This window comes from Cervus elaphus, chromosome 15, assembly GCF_910594005.1.
Source record: "Cervus elaphus chromosome 15, mCerEla1.1, whole genome shotgun sequence".
Classification (NCBI taxonomy): domain Eukaryota; kingdom Metazoa; phylum Chordata; class Mammalia; order Artiodactyla; family Cervidae; genus Cervus; species Cervus elaphus.
In genome coordinates this window covers 38,916,159-38,935,769 of record NC_057829.1, presented here as the reverse complement: position 1 = coordinate 38,935,769, position 19,611 = coordinate 38,916,159, and the positions used below count along the sequence as shown (strand labels likewise).

The 19,611-nt window shown below is 39.4% G+C and overlaps 1 protein-coding gene across 6 annotated transcripts in view; it reads right to left on the bottom strand.

Moving 5' to 3' along the window:
* CCSER2 (coiled-coil serine rich protein 2) overlaps positions 1-14,643 on the bottom strand; it is a 161,704-nt gene extending 147,061 nt beyond the window's left edge. For 3 of the 6 annotated variants that reach the window (XM_043927108.1, XM_043927109.1, XM_043927107.1), the window contains exon 1: positions 14,409-14,641. The gene's annotated coding sequence lies outside the window, so the exon portion shown is untranslated. Of the gene's footprint in view, positions 1-14,408 lie in introns of all 6 variants that reach the window. The other 3 variants (XM_043927106.1, XM_043927105.1, XR_006345583.1) reach the window with 2 other exon arrangements.
* Positions 14,644-19,611: the final 4,968 nt, after the last annotated feature.

Sequence of the window (19,611 nt, the reverse complement as noted above, 5' to 3'; positions counted from 1 at the left end):
AGTTAAGACAAAAAACCCTTCAAAATCTGGCTTTCATTCTCTTGCAGCAGCTCTGTCTCATCACTGCACAATAAACCCTGTCTTCCACTTATACCAAACCGCCCAAGGATCTGTGACAATACTATGATCTTTCAGGACTTCTTATCAGTCTTGAAGCCATACTACCCACCTTGGCTCAAAATGCCCACTCACTCACCTTGGTCCACCTTAGGGACTCTCTCTGAAGATTTTTTACCTTTCTTTTTTACTTCCTCCACAAGGGTACCCTCTAGGCAGAACAATATAAGCCAAAATGATACACACACCCCACACTAAATGTCAAAATGCTACATTACAGATGCTCAAAGACTTTCCAACATAATTTTCAAGTGAGAATCTACTGCCAGCCTCACAAACCCTAAATTTATCCAAAAAGTAAATAAAGATCAACAACGTAGCAACAGCAAAGGCTAATAAAAATACACTTAATATTTTTGCAAAATATTCACCAACATGTAAAATTCAATTATTTTGAAATATGTACTAAAGCATCCAGAATATAAAGGATTCAAATTTTAAAATACTTTCTCCTCCAAATGTATAATTCTTTAAATGTTACAAGCAAGACAAATACCATAAAATTTTACAAAATCTGTTAGCAAATCAAGAAAAAGTTCAGGAAACTAAAGAGCTCTTCTATGGCTATATCTGGGTTCAGAAAATGATGATTCAATACTAAACAACTTGTGCTTGTGAATCATATTAAAGGATGTAGAGGTATATTGGTTATGTTATCCTATCTGCAGCATCAGCACATTAGGCCAGCATCTTCCAGGAACACGCAACAATGATATCAGCAGTCTCTTCTGGGTATTAACTGACAGTTAAACAGCATCTCTTCAAAGTACTACTCAAATATATTAGCTTACAATTCTCCACACTAAAGCTCCTATTTTCATTTATTCACAGCCTCAAGATCTTCCTAAACTCAATTGTTCTTTAACTGGCATTTGGACACAGAGCAGCAAGTATTACTTTCAAACTTTTAATCTCTTTTCCTACCTCATTAAGAAAATGTCCTATAAGTTATATCTGGCACTTATCCATGTATCTTTTCTTGCTTTTTCCCATTAATCCTTACAGATTATATTATTAACCCTTAAGCAAATTTCTTGTAAAAAGCATATAACAATGTCACCTAACAGAGATATTTAGGAAAAAGACCTTTAATGGATACACAACGTTTAGTCCTTGGTTCAAGTGCTATTCTAGGATGGCAGATTCAAAATGATTTTGCCTTTGACATTCCTGCTGGATACAACCAACATGCATTTCCTGTAGAATATCCAGGACACAAGGAGAAGAATCACTTTCAAAAGGACTTTTTACAACGGTCTACTCAGAATATTAGAACCTAGCCGAAGGAAACAGTCAGGGGAATGGAGAAGGAAAAGCTCCATCAGCAGAACTTGAAAGCCACAGGAAAACGAACAGAAGTCAAGATGATTCTCAGGTTTATAACTTGGGTAACTGAGTGACTGGCAACATCACTAGCCAAGTCAGGAAATGAAGTAAATACATGAGTCCGGAGAAGACCATGTACAAATTTTTGATGTTTTAAGTTTCAGATTTTCTGCTGAACAATCAGGTGGACATTCTAAACAGCAAACTTAAGGACTGGAGTGCTCAAGAGAGAAACCAGGGTGAATAAATGAACACATATGAGATAACAAAAAATAATGTGTGTTCAAGAAAGTATAACAATGAAGAAAAAAAGAGGTCAGGCTGAAACTTTAGAAAACATGAACATTAAGGGACAGCAGTTAGTTAATGACAGCTGAGAAAGAAGAGGTAAGAAAAACAGGAGAGAGTGATATCACGGAAGCCAAGAAAAAGAGGGTGTCAAGAATATGGGCGTGATCATCTAAACAGTTCACACAGGATTTAACAATTAGTAATCATGTCCAAGGATAGATACAATCTCAATAAGTAGAAGGAGCAAGAGAAAAAAAAAAAACATTGTTGGGAGGAGGAAACAGAAAAGGAAGAGTGCAAAGTGAATTTGGAACAGAATGTGGGAGAGTTTTGCTGGAATTAAAGGTTCATGTAGCAGAAGACAAGAAAGGAAGTCTGGGCCAAAGACTTTGCATTCCAGATTTTATTCTATTTTAGATTTTTTTCTGTGAGAAAAAAGAAAGACAAGTAGCTTTTTTTTTTTCTTTTTGAAACAACTAGCCTGGTGACAAATTTCATGATGAACTGGAATGACAAGAGAGTTACAAGCTATTAAGCAGTCTTAAACTTATCTAAATGTTAATAATAAGGGCCTGAAAGATGCTGGCAGTAGACAAAATAAGAATTAAAGAGATACATGAAAGAGAGATATTCTCTAATCCCAGGGTGCCCTAGATATTCCACTATTACTAAATTATTATACCCATCACATCGCATCATAATCATTTGTGGACTGGGACCCTCTCTTATTAGGCGTCTCACGATTAGAACAAAACAGGAACACAGGAAGTGGCCAAAAAAATTTTGTTGAATTACAAAAGAACTCAGTAATGACAAGATATAGAAGGATGACTCAAAGTTAGCACAGAGAAACCTAAGTGACTACAAGATGGTAATATAGAAAACACTAATGGAGAAGTCAAGATAAAGTTTAGGGAATGAGTTTAAGATATGGTTCAGATGACAGGTGTCTAAGGACAACATCCAAACAGAAACATCAAAGAGAAAAAAATGAAACCACAGGGGCTAAGCGTGCCAACCTCCATGCAGCTGAAAATCAAGTACAATTTACAGTCAACTTTCCCTATAGTTGGTCCCTCTGAATCTGCAGATGTTACCAACCAAGATGGTACCATACTACAGTATCTACTTTTAAAAAATTCCACACGTAAGTGGACACGCAGTTCAAACCTGTATTCTGCAAGTCAGCTACATTCTGATATTCAGACAAGAAGAGAAATTTGAGCTACATAATGAAATCATCAACAAATCTTATTATTTGCTCATAAGAACAAATATTTAACAAAATGTCTATTTCCTAAGACACTATGAGGGTGAGTCTTTGGCTTTAACAATGCTGTCTGAATTGTTTATTTGCATAGTCTGTAAAAATTAAACTGATGTCCAATCCCAAAGAAAGGAAATGCCAAAGAATGCTCAAACTACCGCACAATTGCACTCACCTCACAAGCTAGTAAAGTAATGCTCAAAATTCTCCAAGCCAGGCTTCAGCAATACGTGAACCAAGAACTTCCAGATGTTCAAGCTGGACTTAGAAAAGGCAGAGGAACCAGAGATCAAACTGCCAACATTTTCTGGATCATCAAACAGCAAGAAAGTTCCAGAAAAACATCTATTTCTGCTTTATTGACTATGACAAAGCGTTTGACTGTGTGGATCACAATAAACTGTGGAAAATTCTTCAAGACATAGGAATACCAGACCACCTGACCTGCCTCCTGGGAAATCTGTGTGCAGGTCAGGAAGCAACAGTTAGAACTGGACATGGAACAACAGACTGGTTCCAAATAGGAAAAGGAGTACGTCAAGGCTGTATTTTGTCACCCTGCTTATTTAACTTACATGCAGAGTACATCATGAGAAATGCTGGGCTGGAAGAAGCACAAGTTGGAATCAAGAATGCCGGGAGAAATATCAATAACCGCAGATATGCAGATGACACCACCCTTACGACAGAAAGTGAAGAAGAATTAAAGAGCCTCTTGATGAAAGTGAAAGAGGAGAGTGAAAAAGTTGCCTTAACACTCAACATTCAGAAAACTAAGATCATGGCATCCAGTCCCATCACTTCATGGCAAACAGATGGGTAAACAGTGGAAACAGTGGCTGACTTTAGTTTTTTGGGCTCCAAAGTCACTGCAGATGGTGACTACAGCCATGAAATTAAAAGACACTTACTCTTTAGAAGGAAAGTTATGACCAATCTAGACAGCATATTAAAAGCAGAGACATTACTTTGCCAACAAAGGTCTGTCTAGTCAAGGCTATGGTTTTTCCAGTAGTCATGGATGGATGTGAGAGTTGGACTATAAAGAAAGCTGAGAACCAAAGAATTGATGCTTTTGAACTGTGTTGTTGGAGAGGACTCTTGAGAGTCCCTTGGACTGCAAGGAGATCCAACCAGTCCACCCTAAAGGAGATCAGTCCTGGGTGTTCATTGGAAGGATTGATGTTGAAGCTGAAACTCCAATACTTTGGCCACCTGATGGGAAGAGCCGACTCATCTGAAAAGACCCTGATGCTGGGAAAGATTGACAGCAGAAGGAGAAGGGGACGACAGAGGATGAGATGGCTGGATGGCATCACCAACTCAATGGACATGAGTTTGGGTGAACTCCGGGAGTTGGTGATGGACAGGGAGGCCTGGCGTGCTGTTGTTCATGGGGTCACAAAGAGTCGGACATGACTGAGTGACTGAACTGAACTGAAAAGTCCAACCAAATAGGTCAATCTAAACTGGGTCAATACTGAATAATTACTTGCTTTATTCAATCATTCATTCAACAAAAATTTATTGAGGGACTATCAGTTTGCATTAGAACAAAGAAGACCAGACAAAAAGCAAAGTAACATACAGCAAATACTACAACAAAATAACTGCAAAATGTAAAGGAACACAGGTAACAGAACAGAGAAGATAATGGAGGATGGGGAGAGGAGACATGATAAAAATAAACCTAGAAGCTATCCTGGAAAAGGAGATGTCTATGCTGAGCTTTTCAAAAGATGAAGTCACTTAACAAGACAGAGCTACGCAGTTGAATAGTATTCTGGAAAAATAAGAAATAGTATGTGCAAAAGCATGGAGAGGTCAAAGAGTTTCTCATCTTCATGGAACCATGACAGAGGTGAGGGCCACAGCTCATGAAGGACTTTCTGTACACTGATAAGGAATCTGACCCTCACCCTGTCGTCCAGTGGTAAGAAACCTCAAATGTGCATTAGAATTCCCTAAGGAGCACTCTCAATCCCTAAAGCAGAGTGCAAGTGCCGGTAGGAGAAGGAAAAAAAGAAAAACACAGGGAGGAGACACAGAAGATTTTTAAGCAATATTTACAAAACTTATTTCAGAAATCCATGTCAGTAGCATGGATCAGTGGCTTAGGAAAGAAAATCTGGAAGAAAACTAAAGATTAAGAAACGACTGCATTAATGCTCCAGCACTAAATATTGACAACTACTTACTCAAGCGTAAGTGAACCACAGAAAGAGGTAAAGTGCTGTAACTGTAAAATGGGCTTTCAACATGAGTTTCAGAACTCATCTCAGATAACTCAATAAACAGAAACAATTACAGTACAAGTGCAACCAGAGACGTTAGAAAAAAAGGAGAAAGAGTGGCCATTGCGTTTTTCCCTTAGAAGCATTTTGCTTATACTTTAAAAGGCTTTTACTACTTAAAAAAAATTTAAGGTACTTCATAATAAAACTACAAGACCAGACAGAAAAAAACAAATCAAAATTCAGAACCTATCACATGGCTAAGGGCTTCCTTGGTGGCTCAGACAATAAAGAATCTACCTGCAATGCAGGAGACTTTGGTTCAATTCCTGGATTGGGAAGATCCCCCTGGAGAAGGGAATGGCAACCCACTCCAGTATTCTGCTGAGTTACAGTCCATGGAGTTGCAAAGAGTCAGACATGACTAAGCGACTAACACACAAACCACACGGCTAGCACTGTGCAAAACTCCTGAGAACGATAATTAGTAAAAATTACCAAAGAAAAACTGGTCAAAATAACAACAACCAAAAAAAAACTTAACAGATTCCTAGTAACTCATTAAAAATGTTGCTACCTACATACAAAAATTACAGTTTTGAACTGAAGAAAACTCACCAAACTGGAGGGAAGAGACACTCTTTTATCTCTCTCTCCAGGAGCCACTGTCTTCACTTGGGAAAAAAATAGGTCAATACATAAAGACACATACATGATAATGACAGACCTTAGGGTCACAGATTAGGATAAAATTGGGTGTGTGTGTGTGCACACACACCTCCTCAGTCTTCAGCCATATCTGACTCTTTGTGATCCACTCTCCTTTTTTAACTCTAGCACTAACTCTCCCTCTCTAGGTCCCTCTCTCTCCAACAGCGTTACAGGACGCCAAGGCAAAGTCTCTTGACTTCTCCAGTGGAGAAGTCTCTCACTCCCTGGATTATCTCAATCAGTTTTAATAGTATTAAATACTACCTCTATGCCAATGACAGGAAACTTCTATCTCCAGTCACTTCTCTGACCTGAACTGCAGGCTCAAGTATACCTAGCTGTCTAGACCGTATCTCCACTTGGACTGCTAACAAATCCAAAACTGAATTCATTATTATTTACCCCTAAAACCTGCTTCTCCTGCAGTTTTCCCCATGCCAGTAAAGGGCAATGCCATTCTTTCAGGTTTTCAGGTCAAAACCTACAACCCACATCCAATCCACCACCAAATTCTGTTGGCTCTACCTTCAAAATGTACTGTATACAGAACATGCGCACTTCTCCCAACCCTGCCTAAAATCACCATCATCTCCCACTGAGGGTTATTGCAGGAGCCTGCTGAATTATCTGATTATGCCTCGCCTTTGACATTCTCTACACAGCAGCTGAAGAGGTCTTTTTAAAACAAGTCAAAATCAACCAATAGCTTCCCACTTCCAGGGTAAAAACTGGTAAGTTCTATTGGCCTACAACGTCATATATGATCTATTTCGCACACCCACTGCCATCCCTTCGGCCCCTCCCCCACCTCTCTGACCTCATCGTCCACCTTCATGTCCTTTCCCTCAATGCCTCCAATGATCTACTTGTGGTTGTTGTTCAGTCGCTAAGTCGTGTCTGACTCTTTGCGACCCCATAAACTGCAGCACACCAGGCACCCCTGTTCCTCACCACAGTACTAAAAAAAAAAAAAAAAGGATCTACCTTCAACTCCTCAAATAGGACAAGCATGCTTCAGACAAAAGACTGCGCTCTTATTTCATCTTCCTCAAATTCTCTCCCCTAATATAAGCACAAATTAATCACAACCTCACTTCTTCCACATCTCTGTTCACCACTCATCACTGCAGCCTCCTCTAGCCACCTTAAATAAAACAGAAGCATCCCCCCCTGCATGTTCTTTCCACCTTATTTTGCTTTGCTTTTTTCCACAGCAATACAGTAGCTGATTGGCTTCCCTGGTAGCTCAGTGGTAAAGAATCCACCTGCCAATGCAGGAGACTCAGGTTCGACCCCTAGGTCAGGAAGATCCCCTCGAGAAGGAAAAGGCAATCCACTCCAGTATTCTTGTCTAGAAAATCCCATGCATGGAGGAGCTTGGCAGGCTACAGTTCATGGGGTCACAAAAAGAGTCAAACATGACTTAGCAACTAAACAACAACAACAAAAGTACTTGACATGTTACATATATACTTCCTGTATTTTGTTACTAGAATGTAAGTTCCTACAAGATCAGAAAATGTGTTTTCTTCACTGCAACATTACTAGCAAGCGCCCAGCTGGTATTTGTTGAATGGCTAGATGGCATGAATGAAGAAAATCCAGATTCAGGAACTGGTCTCAAAGTCTGGGCTGAGGAACCTTACCATGAAGAAATCCTCAAGTCATTAAAAAAAAAAAAAAAAAGTCAACTGCAAAACTAGCCACAAAAACAACCAAATCTGCATCTCTAGCTGATGCCAATTATAAATAAGGGCTGACAAGTCCACACTATTTTAAAATAAGCCTGAGATAAAATATTTAAATAAACGAAGAAGAAATGGCCATCCCTGCCTCCTTGTAAGGAAACACCACCTGGATATGTTTCCTGTAGGCTGGCCTATCAATTCAGATCAAAATATCACCAGATCCATTCTATACACTTCAACAGCTCTTATGAATAGTCCCAGCTTTTCTGAGCTATGGTCTTCTAAGAAAATTGTAACTCCCAACCCTAACACTGGCTGCCAAGACATAATGGTCAGAGAAAGCTCTCAAATTTCCCCAAAGCACTCAGGCTGCAACCAAGTCTCATTAATATAATGACAACAACAATTCAAAGTAGCTTCTGGTGACTGCCTATCTTCATTGTCTCTAGTGTATCCACTAGGGGCTCCATCATCAAAAGATTCTGGCATCTTGATAGGGGAGGACGGGTGTATGTGTTGGGGGTGGGGGGAGGGGGGAGGGGGGGAGGGAGGCGGGAGGGATTCAAAGAAACAGGACTTGCATTTATTTTTTTCCATTTTAAAGAGAAGTAGATTGCTGGGGAATTGAAACATCTGTTAAGATATAAGATGTCACCTAGGCTCTTCAATATAACACCAAAACAGAGATCACAGAAGAACCAAAACCCTAAGAAATCCAGCACCCCTCAATTAAAGAGCTGTCTTGCATCTCCCATTACCACACAGAGAGTTGAAGAGATGGGGCAGGAGATCACGCCAAAATGGACAGCTGGGAGCAGTAATGGGGGAGGGAAAAGAGTAACAACTGGAAAGGCGGGAGGGAGGAATAATTACCCATATTTTTTCTCTTTTCCACTTCCTATTCTACTTACCAAGTACAGAAACTGGGCAGAAGGATAAGAGAAAGGACAGTGCAGACAGTGAAGGAAAGGATGCTCTGAAGCAAATGGCAGCAGACGACATCATGCACAAATTCCTTTTCTAAGTGACTCTTCAAAAAACAGACAAATGAAGTAAGTTAGGAACTGATCACGGAAATTTAAAACAAGTTCCCAAACCTTAGATAATGATAGAACTATACCAAGAGAACACAGATTCTTAATTATTTGGAATGATGGTCAACAATCCTCAAAAATGATCTAAATATTTTCAAATTAACTTTCTGATTGATGTGGAAAATGTGAAAATCTTCCATGGATGCAGGCTTTAAGAATCCTCTGGCTTCCAAATGACTCCAAATCTCAACCAACCAGAGGTAGTAACCAAGTCAGACAGGTAATTCTGGAAGCATTCAAGGCAACCAACTCAGGAGAAAAGAACTGAAAACTCAAGATACTACACCTATCATACTCTTGCTTGGTCAATTCACTTAAAAAGAAAGGGCCATTCTGATTGGTTGTTCTCTATAGGCTGAGTCAGGCCCTAGCATCAGCGCCTGCAGCAAGCAGATGGCAGAAGCTATAAAGAAGACGCAGCATACTCTGAAAAAGGTACCGAGGAGGGGAAAAGGTCAGAAACAAAGGAAAGACTATTTAATTCCATAGAGCCACTGGCCACCAGCAAATCACAAGAGGGCACACAAACCAAAACCATTTCTAGCTGGAGGTGGCATTCTGTATTCACTTCAGTGCTAACACTTCCCTCTCCTTAACACACCTAACCCTGCACTGATGGCTTTTCCCCCTTCTCCCTGACGGCTTTCACTCTCTAGAGCTTCTCTTCCTCCAGCCACTTTTTTATTTTGGTGATTTCATGTTTCCTACCCCCAGTTCAGTTTCTTGTCATCTTCCCGTATCAGCTCATGCCTTCTACTCAGTTCCTGTCCTTGACAAGTACATAACCCAATAGGGGAGGTAGATGTGTCACTAAGTTCGGTACAATAAATCTCAGTCAGTGCTATGAACAAAACAGAACAAAGTGCTGTGAGCACACAGTCATCTGTCATTACCCCACTCGATAACGTCCAAATCAACACTCCAGCTTCCCACTCTCTTATCAGTTACTAAACTCCATATATTTCCATAATATCCCTTGATCTCTACTTCCAACTTACAGTTTAGGCTTCATTTCTCATTAGACCTATTTCAACTACTTCCTATCAGAAACACAATTCAATATATATCCACGATATGTCAACATACGTCTGTCAACATGTATCCAATGATACAGCAGACATCTCCCTAAAAGTTTTAACATCCTATATCATCCCCTTGCTTTGAAACATCTAATATGCTTCCAGGACCTGAAAGATAAAGTTCAAATCCTTAGCAGGGAAAATAATATATTTTTCAAATGAACTTCAAAAGCAGGCAGACTGCTTGAGTTCTAGTTCCAATGCTTACTAGCTGTGTTACCTTTGGCAGGTCACCTTACCTCTCTTTCTCATTTGCAAAATGAAAATATGAAAAGAACCCACATCTTAGGATCATTATGAAGATTAAGTAAGAAGTTCTATTCAAGTGCCAGCAAAGTACCGGCAATCAATGTTAACAATTATGCTAAGATTGTCTCATCTACCTAGACTGTCTTACTCCCAAAAGAAGATAACCGAAATTTTATTTTCATATATTTTAGAATGATTAACAATAAAAGTTAAATCGAAAATGATCTTCTAGTTAATCCTGAACCAAGAAAAATTTCAATTAACCAAAATATTGCTTTCATGAAATTTTTTATCTAAATTTACTTTATTTTTTTTTAATCCATTAAAAAAAAATAACTACATTAGCTTCATTTTGTTTCCTATCCAAGTTCAAGAAGAAAAAAGACAGTAGTTTAGCAACAGAAATTCAGATATTCATAAGAATGTGATGATTCTCTTTAGTATAAAATCCACATAACTTAAATGCAATTACAACTGCATATATTACAGTTAAAGATATATATATATATAAAACAAAACAAACTCTACAAGCTTAAGAAAATAAAAATATGCATCACATGGTGGAATGACATTTTTCTCAGACCTCACAACCAAAAGATGAAATCTCACACAAAAAAATTTAAGTCAATGATTTCAATAATTTTAAAACTGAAAGTCAAAAAAAAAAAAAACCAACTGAAAGTCTACAGCAATAAAAATAACAAAAATAAAATGCATCACAAACATATTTCAAGAGAATAATATATTTATGAGGCTAAGTGCTAATGAAAATTAGTAAGAAGATTCCAGTAAACTTATAGGCAAAAGACAATCAATCCTACAAAGAAGAAAATACAATGAGAAAAACACTGCACTTCCTTTTCTATTGTAAACAGTGATCTTAGACACCAGATACTCTTTTTTGGGGAAAAAAAGTTAAAAACAAAAGCCTGTAAAATCTAAAAATAAAACTGGTCAACCAAGCTGCTGGAAGCAGTGTAGATAAATACTACATTCAGAAATAAATCTGGCAATATTTTTCAAAGATGACAAAAACCTTCACACCTTTTGACCTTATAATCCTCTTCCTGGAACTTTAGCCTAAAGGTAAGAAGCAAAACAAAGGACCTCTACAAGTTAATTAACTGCATCCTGTGAAAAATGGGAAGCAGCTTAGATATCCAATTATTATAAACAAATAAATTCACTGTAACACTGTATAATAATTTAAATGCATAAAAACCATAACAATAAGAAAACATTAAATACAAAAGCAAATATTAAACACTATATCTATGCTTTGATTACAGTACAAAATCGTGTATATGTAACAAATGAGAAAAAAACTTTATTTTTTTTTTTTAAATTTCTTGACCATTAAGTAGCCTGCTGATATTGATCAGGCCTATTATACTAAGTACACATTTCGAAACTAGTTTTCAAAGGCATAAAACCAATTTTTCTTTCCCAAAAAACCTACCATGTAGGTGTAATCAGATAGCTCTTCTCACGTACAGCTAGCCACACATGTAATTTTAACCATGCTATTAGCCAGCTGCAACCTTATTTTATTAAATCTTATTTTACCATCAAAATATAACTTTATGTGGGGTCTCCATATGGTGAGCAGAAGCCACTTATTATAGGGCACTCTGTCAAGCAATGAAATCCAAAACTCTCTAGACAAATGAAATAGTGAGATTAGGTTTCTCCTATATTCCCAAATGAATCATCATGTTTCTTAGCCTCAAGGGTTCTAAGACCCTAAGAGTGGCAGGCAGCTAAGCAGTCAAGGAGGTTGAAGCTGCTTTGCTCTCCCTCTGAAAACTGGTAACTTCCTCATTTTCCCCTAGAGCACCATGGAATAATAAAAAATACACATGCATGATGTCAGGAGATATGGGATACAAGTAACTCTAAGTAACCTCAAGTAAGATTCTTGCCCTTTGGGGCTTTAGTTGTTTAATGAGTGAAAATTTTAAAGTTGAACCAAATAATCTATTAATTATTTCAAGTACAATATTCCACGAATAGACTCCCTTAACTAAATACGTCCAAACCTCTCAAAATCTCCTACTCCGATTGTGACAAGAGTTAGAAAGAAGAAACTGGGGGCAAGGACACAGATGGTCAAAAGACCTGGATTGTATCCCAGTTCTGTCCCATTCTACCTGCATGACCTTGGCCAAATTTGTCTTAAAATAAAGGCCTCAATTTAAAAAGCAGCAATCCTTACTGGTCATACTCTTTGTCATTCTTGTATCATAAAACACATTGGCTTTTTTTATAAAGCATTTCCTAATAGGGTTTATGAATAGGGTTTTCATAAATAGGGTTTCATTCCTAACTAGCAACAGTAAGTTTCACTTTATTCTTAGAAATTTTAAAGTACCTTGTGCAGTCATCTCTTCTAAGTTTTCTAACATGGAAAGAGGTAGCTAACATGCTTTGCCTAGAAACTATATTCAAGATTAGGAGCATTCCTCAAAAATTCATTCAATGAACAGTTTGTGAGCACCTGTGCCATACAACAGCATGTGTTAGGAGTTGCAAATGTCTCTTCCCTTAAGCCCAAAAGTCTACTGGACACAGACATATTAAGAAATCATTAACTACCAATTGACAAGTACTAACTGCAGAATGTACAATGTACTAATGGATCAGTGGAGACAAGTGGGATAAGATGTCTGGACAAGATTCAGAGGTGCTAATTTGGTCAGGTCTTGAAGGGCAAGTTGTTTACTAGAGAAAAATTCTCAATAGAGGCAACAGGTAAATTCTCAATAGAGGTAAAACCACAAAGGAAGAGGACATCTTCAGAAAACTCTAAGTAGTCTTTGTACAGAGAGGGCAGGCAAAATGGTAGAAGATGAAATCAGAAATATAGACAAGTACCAGAAACTGTGAAGGACTCTGACTTTTATCAAATACAAATTATGAAGAGTCACATGATGGATTTTTAAACATGAAATTAATAAGTCTCCCCTTCTTCCCCCATTCAAAGTTGAGTCAAACAGAAAACATAGGTCTGAGTGAGGAAAGGTAGAATAAATGGTCTTATGTTTTTGTTAAATGGAGAGCTCCTGCTGTTCACGATGGCTTCCAGCGGTTTGTTACTATGGCATATTAATACAACACTAAAGTAAAAGAGTATGAATTACAGCTAATAGGTTCAATAAAGTGTGTGTGTTACCTAAAGATTATCTGACATCATTGTTGATGAACCACCAAAGAAAACAAGCAAGAAACTACTAAATATACTAAGTAGTAAATGAAGAGGTAAACAATAATAACGTCTGACTTCAGGCCAAACGGGGAGGAATGCTTAAATTCTTGTAATATATAAATCAATTACAGATAAAACATGTTTTTTGTGACTATCTTCTGCAGAAAGCAAGTATCTTAAATTCCTTTAGGTTGAAGAAGTGCCACAACCAAACTCTCTTTAAACTAGTCTAAAAGATTACACTTAAAATTTTTTAAATGGCAAAATTAATAGGTTCGATTAATATTTCAACGCTGGGGGGGGGGGGGGGTGAAAAGGAATGTCTTTCAAAATAATATTTTGAAAAAGCTACCTTCCAGTTATTTTACCAGTGGGAGTGAAACATACACACTTCAATCTGGGACTGCAAAGAGTCCCTGCATCAGTAATTTCCACACTGCTCAGGCCTAGCCTAGGAACAGCAACCCTAATTGGCTGGATAGCCTACAAAGATGAATTTGCAATTATTGAAATTCAAACTCAAGCTTGGCTATCAAACGCTCCCCCAAAGGATTCATTCTCCCTTTGCCTGACAAAAAAAGTAAGGTGCATTAAAAATATATATATAGAAAAACAGTAGATGTGTAAAAAGAAGAGAAGAATCTGAACCTATGCAACGGTGTGGGCCACCAAAGTTTTTCCTCAAGATGTGTTTTTAGGGTGTGTCTTTGTTTGGGTCCAGTCATTTTAAAAAGGAAAAAAAAAAAAAAACCCACAGTCATTCGGGGCACCCCGGTACTTTCCCCTATCAGCCCTCACAAGCATCCTGACTCTGAAATCACTGGGTATCTCAGCTTCCCCCTGATTTCTCCTGAGCGAAGGGCCGCAACCCCAGCGGCCCAAGGCCCCCGATGCGCCTGTCACAGCCCCAGGGGCGAGGGGCGTCTGGCCTCCCCGCTCCACAGCTGCCCGGCCTTAGGCGGCTCGCGGGGGCTCCAGAGGGTCCTCCGGAAGGCAGGAGGCCGGAAGACGCCACAGCCCTATCCCAAGAGCCCAGGTCTGGGCCCAGGGCCGCGCCCCCTGCTCAGCGTTGCCGTGGGGGCTCGCCGCCCCTCGTCTCCCGCCCCCGACTTCGCTCCCAGGCTCTCGCCCCGACCCCGGCTCTCACCGTGCGGAGGTCGCGCTGCCTCCTCAGCCGCGGCCCGGCTATGAGTCGCCCAGCGACCTACAGGCCCAAGGACGGCAGGTGAAGCAAGGGGCCACCCATCACATCCACGCCGGTCCCACCGCCTGCCCCGCAGCAGCCACCATCGCGTCCACGGCCTGAGGGAGCGCAGGACTCCAAAGCCACCGCGCCCCCTCCCTCGGCCGGCGCCTGCCTGGACTCCGCCCTCCCGAGCCCGCGCACCGCGCGCGCGCAGCCCCGCCCCCCCGGAACCCCCATGCGCAGGCGCGAACCTTCTGGGGCTAGGCCCCGCCTCTGGGCCCGCCCCCGCCGTCTGACTCCAGCCTCGGCCCACCTCTGGCACCGCCCCCGCCCTCACGCCAGCCTTTCCCAGGCTACGCCCCCACTCGGGACCCGCCCCCTTCCACTGACCTTGCCTCTCTGCCCCCTGACTCAGGCCTTTGCTGGATCCAAAGCTGTGATGCCTCTAACAGGATGACCCACCTATAGCCGGCCTCCTGAACCAACATTTGCCGCCTGACCGCGGTCAAACCCGGCAATTCAACCTCCTGATCCTGAGAAGTTAGGAGTAATCTGAGCTTTGGGTCAGACATGGGCTCCTCTCCCACCTTGCGATAGAGAAGACACCTCTAACAGTTTGTATTTCTAAGTCCATCCGTGTTCTCTGCCCTCCCTCCCGTGCTTGCTCTGGGTATATCAGAACCACACACTCTGCCAGATCTTGCTGAGATTGAGGGGAAGGAAGAGGCACACCGGAGTGCTGAGAATGGAAACAAATTCAGGACACTATCAATCTGGGTTTCCTTTGCCTGGGACCAGGCCCTCCTTCCCTTTGGTACTTAAATCACGCGTAGGCCTTCTCTTCTCGTCCTTTCTTGATGGCTGGGCCTGTTAGTGTCCTTGCGCCTGGAAACCTCCGCCCTGGATATGACTGGATGTAAAAGCCCTGGAGCTGCCCTTATGTAGCAATAAGCTAGCTTCAACCTGAAATTCTTGGGGGCCAGCCTTATCAACATCTCCACTGTAAATAATATTTAAGGAGAATTTCTTGAAAAATACTTATTTCTTCCATCCTCCAGATCAGTGATACTCCAAGGGGAAAGGGAATGAAAATTGCCAGACTGATACCAGGGAGCATGCCTGACCTGTAGAACCACATTTCTCTTAATATGATCTAACACTTTTATATTTGGAAAATAAAGTGTCATTTTTAACATCAACCCCTAAAGTTAAAGATTGAATTTCTTGGATGATAAGATGTATGTTTAAAATGTTTAGAAAGACTAGATCTAAACACTCTGTAATTTATCTTTGGATTAAGTCAGGTAAGGAGACAAACACCAGACTGAACCCTTGAACACAACCCTCAAGAACATCCTCAAGAGATGCACTTACTAACATGTGCTTTGGGAGTTATGCCATCAGCTAAACTGAGAGGTGGTACAAAAAATGGCTCCTCATGGCTTGTATACATAGGAACTGGGGAAAATGCTACATACTCGATAATATGCATTCGAGGGCCGGGGAAAGGAACATCTCTCAGTTTTAAAAACCAGAAAGAGCTATGCTTCTCAAAACTGCTAGGTTGCTCTCTTGTGATTCTCTAAAGACTTGAGTTGATCATGTTTTCTCTTTTGTTTGGAAGCTCTTAAGTACTGTCCCCTTTCCCTTCCTCCTCTACAAAGGTTACTGAGTGCTTGCTATGTATGAATAGTTCCCAGTTTCATCTAATTTTCCTTACTGGGAAAAGTGCTGTTTACTCTAAATCCCTATTTCATTTACTTGGTTGTTATCATTAATTCTGTCAGGCACATAAGCTATATATAGAAAAGCTTTTAGTGTTAAATACAAATATATTGTATATACTTATTATATATATCCATGGAAGTCTAACCTCTGAGACTCTAAAGCCAGTTTATGACAGAGGTTAAAGGTGAGAGGGCAGATCAAGATGAGCAGTGGTTCACAAATTTTAGCATGCACCAGAATCACTTGGGGAGCTTAGTAAACCGTAGATGGCTGGTCACCACCCCCAGAGTTTCTGATTCAGAAGGCTTGGGTGGTACCCAAGAATTTGTATTTCTAATAAGTTCCTGGAAGGAATAATGTCCACACCTTTAGAACCATTGTTACTAACAACAATCTATGCAACTGTCATCCTACTCAGGTAGGAGATGACCATCTCCCAGGAACCCATGAATCACTGATGAGAGACAAAAGTTTAAGCATCATGTGTTATCATGTGGATAAATATCATAACTGTGACAGCCTTCAACACAAGCTAGGCAGCAGAGAACAGATGAGAAGTCCAGGGTATGAGCCCAGCCCCAGGAGCAGGCGGAATAGAACAGGAGATGAAGAGTCAGGGGTGGGTGTATAAAATGCTGAGGTGGGAATGTTGGTGTTGTGACATACCTTCCTTGTTTTGTGGGATGGACCCAATGCTATCAGGGCACAGAAACAGGGAATTGGATGATCCTTCCAATTGCAGTCTGGACTTGCTTATTAAGAAAAATAGTGTGACAACACAGAAAGTCTGGGAGGTGAGGTGTCTGACTTATGGATGTCTGGATGGGAATGAATCTAGAGAAGAGTCAGCAAGCATATTTATATATTTTTACCATGCATGTTTATTAGATTAAAAAGTATAGTAGAATCATAACAGATAAAGCAAAGACTTTTCTCACAATTCTCAAACACACTTAATACAATAATATTATACAATAATGAACACACTTAATACAATCATAATATTTCAGTGTATTTTCTTAATTTTATAGACATCTTAATATGTTTTACTAGTTTGTAGTTAGTATTCCTAGGGACTTTCTGTATTAATTTATTGCTCAAGGACTATAATACACACTATTATCTTTGAAAGCATACTCAACATCACTAATCATCAGTGAAAGGCACTTCAAAACCACAATAAGATATCACCTCATACCTCTTAAAATGGCTATTATCAAAAAAAAGAAAAAATCAGATTAAAAAACTGCTGGCAAGGATTTGGAGAAAAGAAAATACTTGTGCAGTATTGGTGGGAATGTAACTTGGTACAGCCAGTATGGAAAAAACTACAGTGTTTCCTCAAAAAATTAAAAATAGAACTATCATGTGACCCAGAAATCCCACTTCTGGGTATATATTTGAAGGACACTGAAGCACTGTCATGAAGCTCTGTCTGTACTTCAGTGTTAGTCACAACATAATTCACAATAACCAAGACATGGATGAATAGATAAGGAAATTCTTAAGTGAAAATGGTCTATGGTTTCCTTTTATTGGACTAAAAATCTTTGGAATTTATTCCAAATAAGCTGAAATGTACTGAAATAAAAATCTGGCAGTCTCCATCAGGCTTGGAGATTAAGATTATATGTGCTTCCTAAAAAGAAACTCTCTGAAGTAATTTAAGTAACAACGAAATTATTTGGCCTTTAAAGATTATGTGGAATCTCTTTACGACACCATTTGACTTAGTGATTTTTGTGTGTTAGTTTTTATGCAATACCTCTTTGGCCTTTCCATTTCTTTTATAGTAATTCACTTGTTTAGACTTTCTGTCTCTATTAGGATCAATTTGGGAAGCTTCTCTTTGCCTGAAAACATACCCATTTCTTCTAAGTTTTCATGTTTACCTGCATAGAGTTGCACAAAGTGCTTTTTTCTTAAAAATTGTTTTCTCTGTTTTTATGTGATTTTCCTCTTATTTTTGTGATTTCTCTTTTTAAATCGTAGCTTAGCTAACAGTTTATCCCCTTTAATGCAATTTCTCTCTTGTATTGGTGTGTGCTTGCATGCTTGGCCTCTTCGGTTGTATCTGACTCTTTGCGACTCTGTGGACTGTAACCTGCCAGGCTCCTCTGTCCATGGGATTATCCCAGGATGGGTTGCCATTTCCTCCCCCAGGGGATCTTCCCAAGCCAGGGATTGAAACTGTGTTTCCTGCATGCTCCTGCATTAGCTGGCAGATTCTTTACCGCTCGAGCCATTTCTCCTTTTTTAAAGCTTAAGTTAGCTAATGGTTCATGTATTTTGTTGTGTTTTTCAAATAACCTGCTTTTGGATTTATTGTGCTTAGTCACCCAGTCGTGTCCGACTCTTTGCGACCCCATGGACTGCAGCCCTCCAGGCTCCTCTGTCCATGGGTTTCTCCAGGCAAGAATACTAGAGTGCGTGGCCATGCCCTCCTCCAAGGGATCTTCCCAACCTAGGGTTCGAACCCCGGTCTCCCGCATTGTAGGCAGATTCTTTACCGTCTGAGCCTCCAGGGAAGCCCTTGGATCTGTTAGTTCTACTCTTCACTGTTTTCCAAATCATTATTTTATAATTTTATCTTTATTAACTTCTTTCTCCTTTCTTTTAGCTTACTTTCCTAGTTTCCCATTTTGGATGTTAAATTCATTATATTGATGTTTTTATTTCTATTGCAATCAGGGTGTTTTAAAGCTCTAAGTTTTCCTGTAATAACTGCCTTAGTGGTATCACAGAGATTCTATGTCACGTTTTCATTATTATTTTCAAGAAATTTTGCAGTTTTATGTATTTTCTCTTCAATCCAATAGTTAATTAATGGGTTAAAGGAAATTTTTTATTTTTCAGAAATTGTCATTAATTTCTCAAAGTTTTACAGCATTATGATCAGAGAATGTTATTTGTATAGTTCTACTCTTTGGGATTGCTTGAGATTTTCTTGGTGATCCTAATATTTGGATAATTTTCTTGAATTTTCCATTGTGCACTTCAAAAAAAGTTATATTTTCTATAGGTACAGAATTCAGTATCATTTTATAGGATTCCTTAGTTGTCCCTTCCTGCTTAACAATGAACAGGAAACCAAAATTTCAGGACACTGGAAGATAATCTCTAACACAGAAAACAGAGACTCAAACAAATAGACCTGAAAGGAACCAGAAACTCTGGAGAAAAAGAAAAAACTATCCCCCATTCACTTGCCTCATTTTTAAAAAGTATAAGTAATATATTTAAGGAATTAGGAGAGAAATAAGAAATATCATTGCATCCATGAAACAAGAATACATGTCATAAAGAAAGAAATGTTCTGAAAAAACTCTTGAAGAGTCATTGGAAATGAAAAAGATATAGCACCAAGGAAAAAAACACAGTAAAAGGGATAAAAAATAAAGTTGAGGAAATTGCTCAGAAATTGATGAAAGAAGAA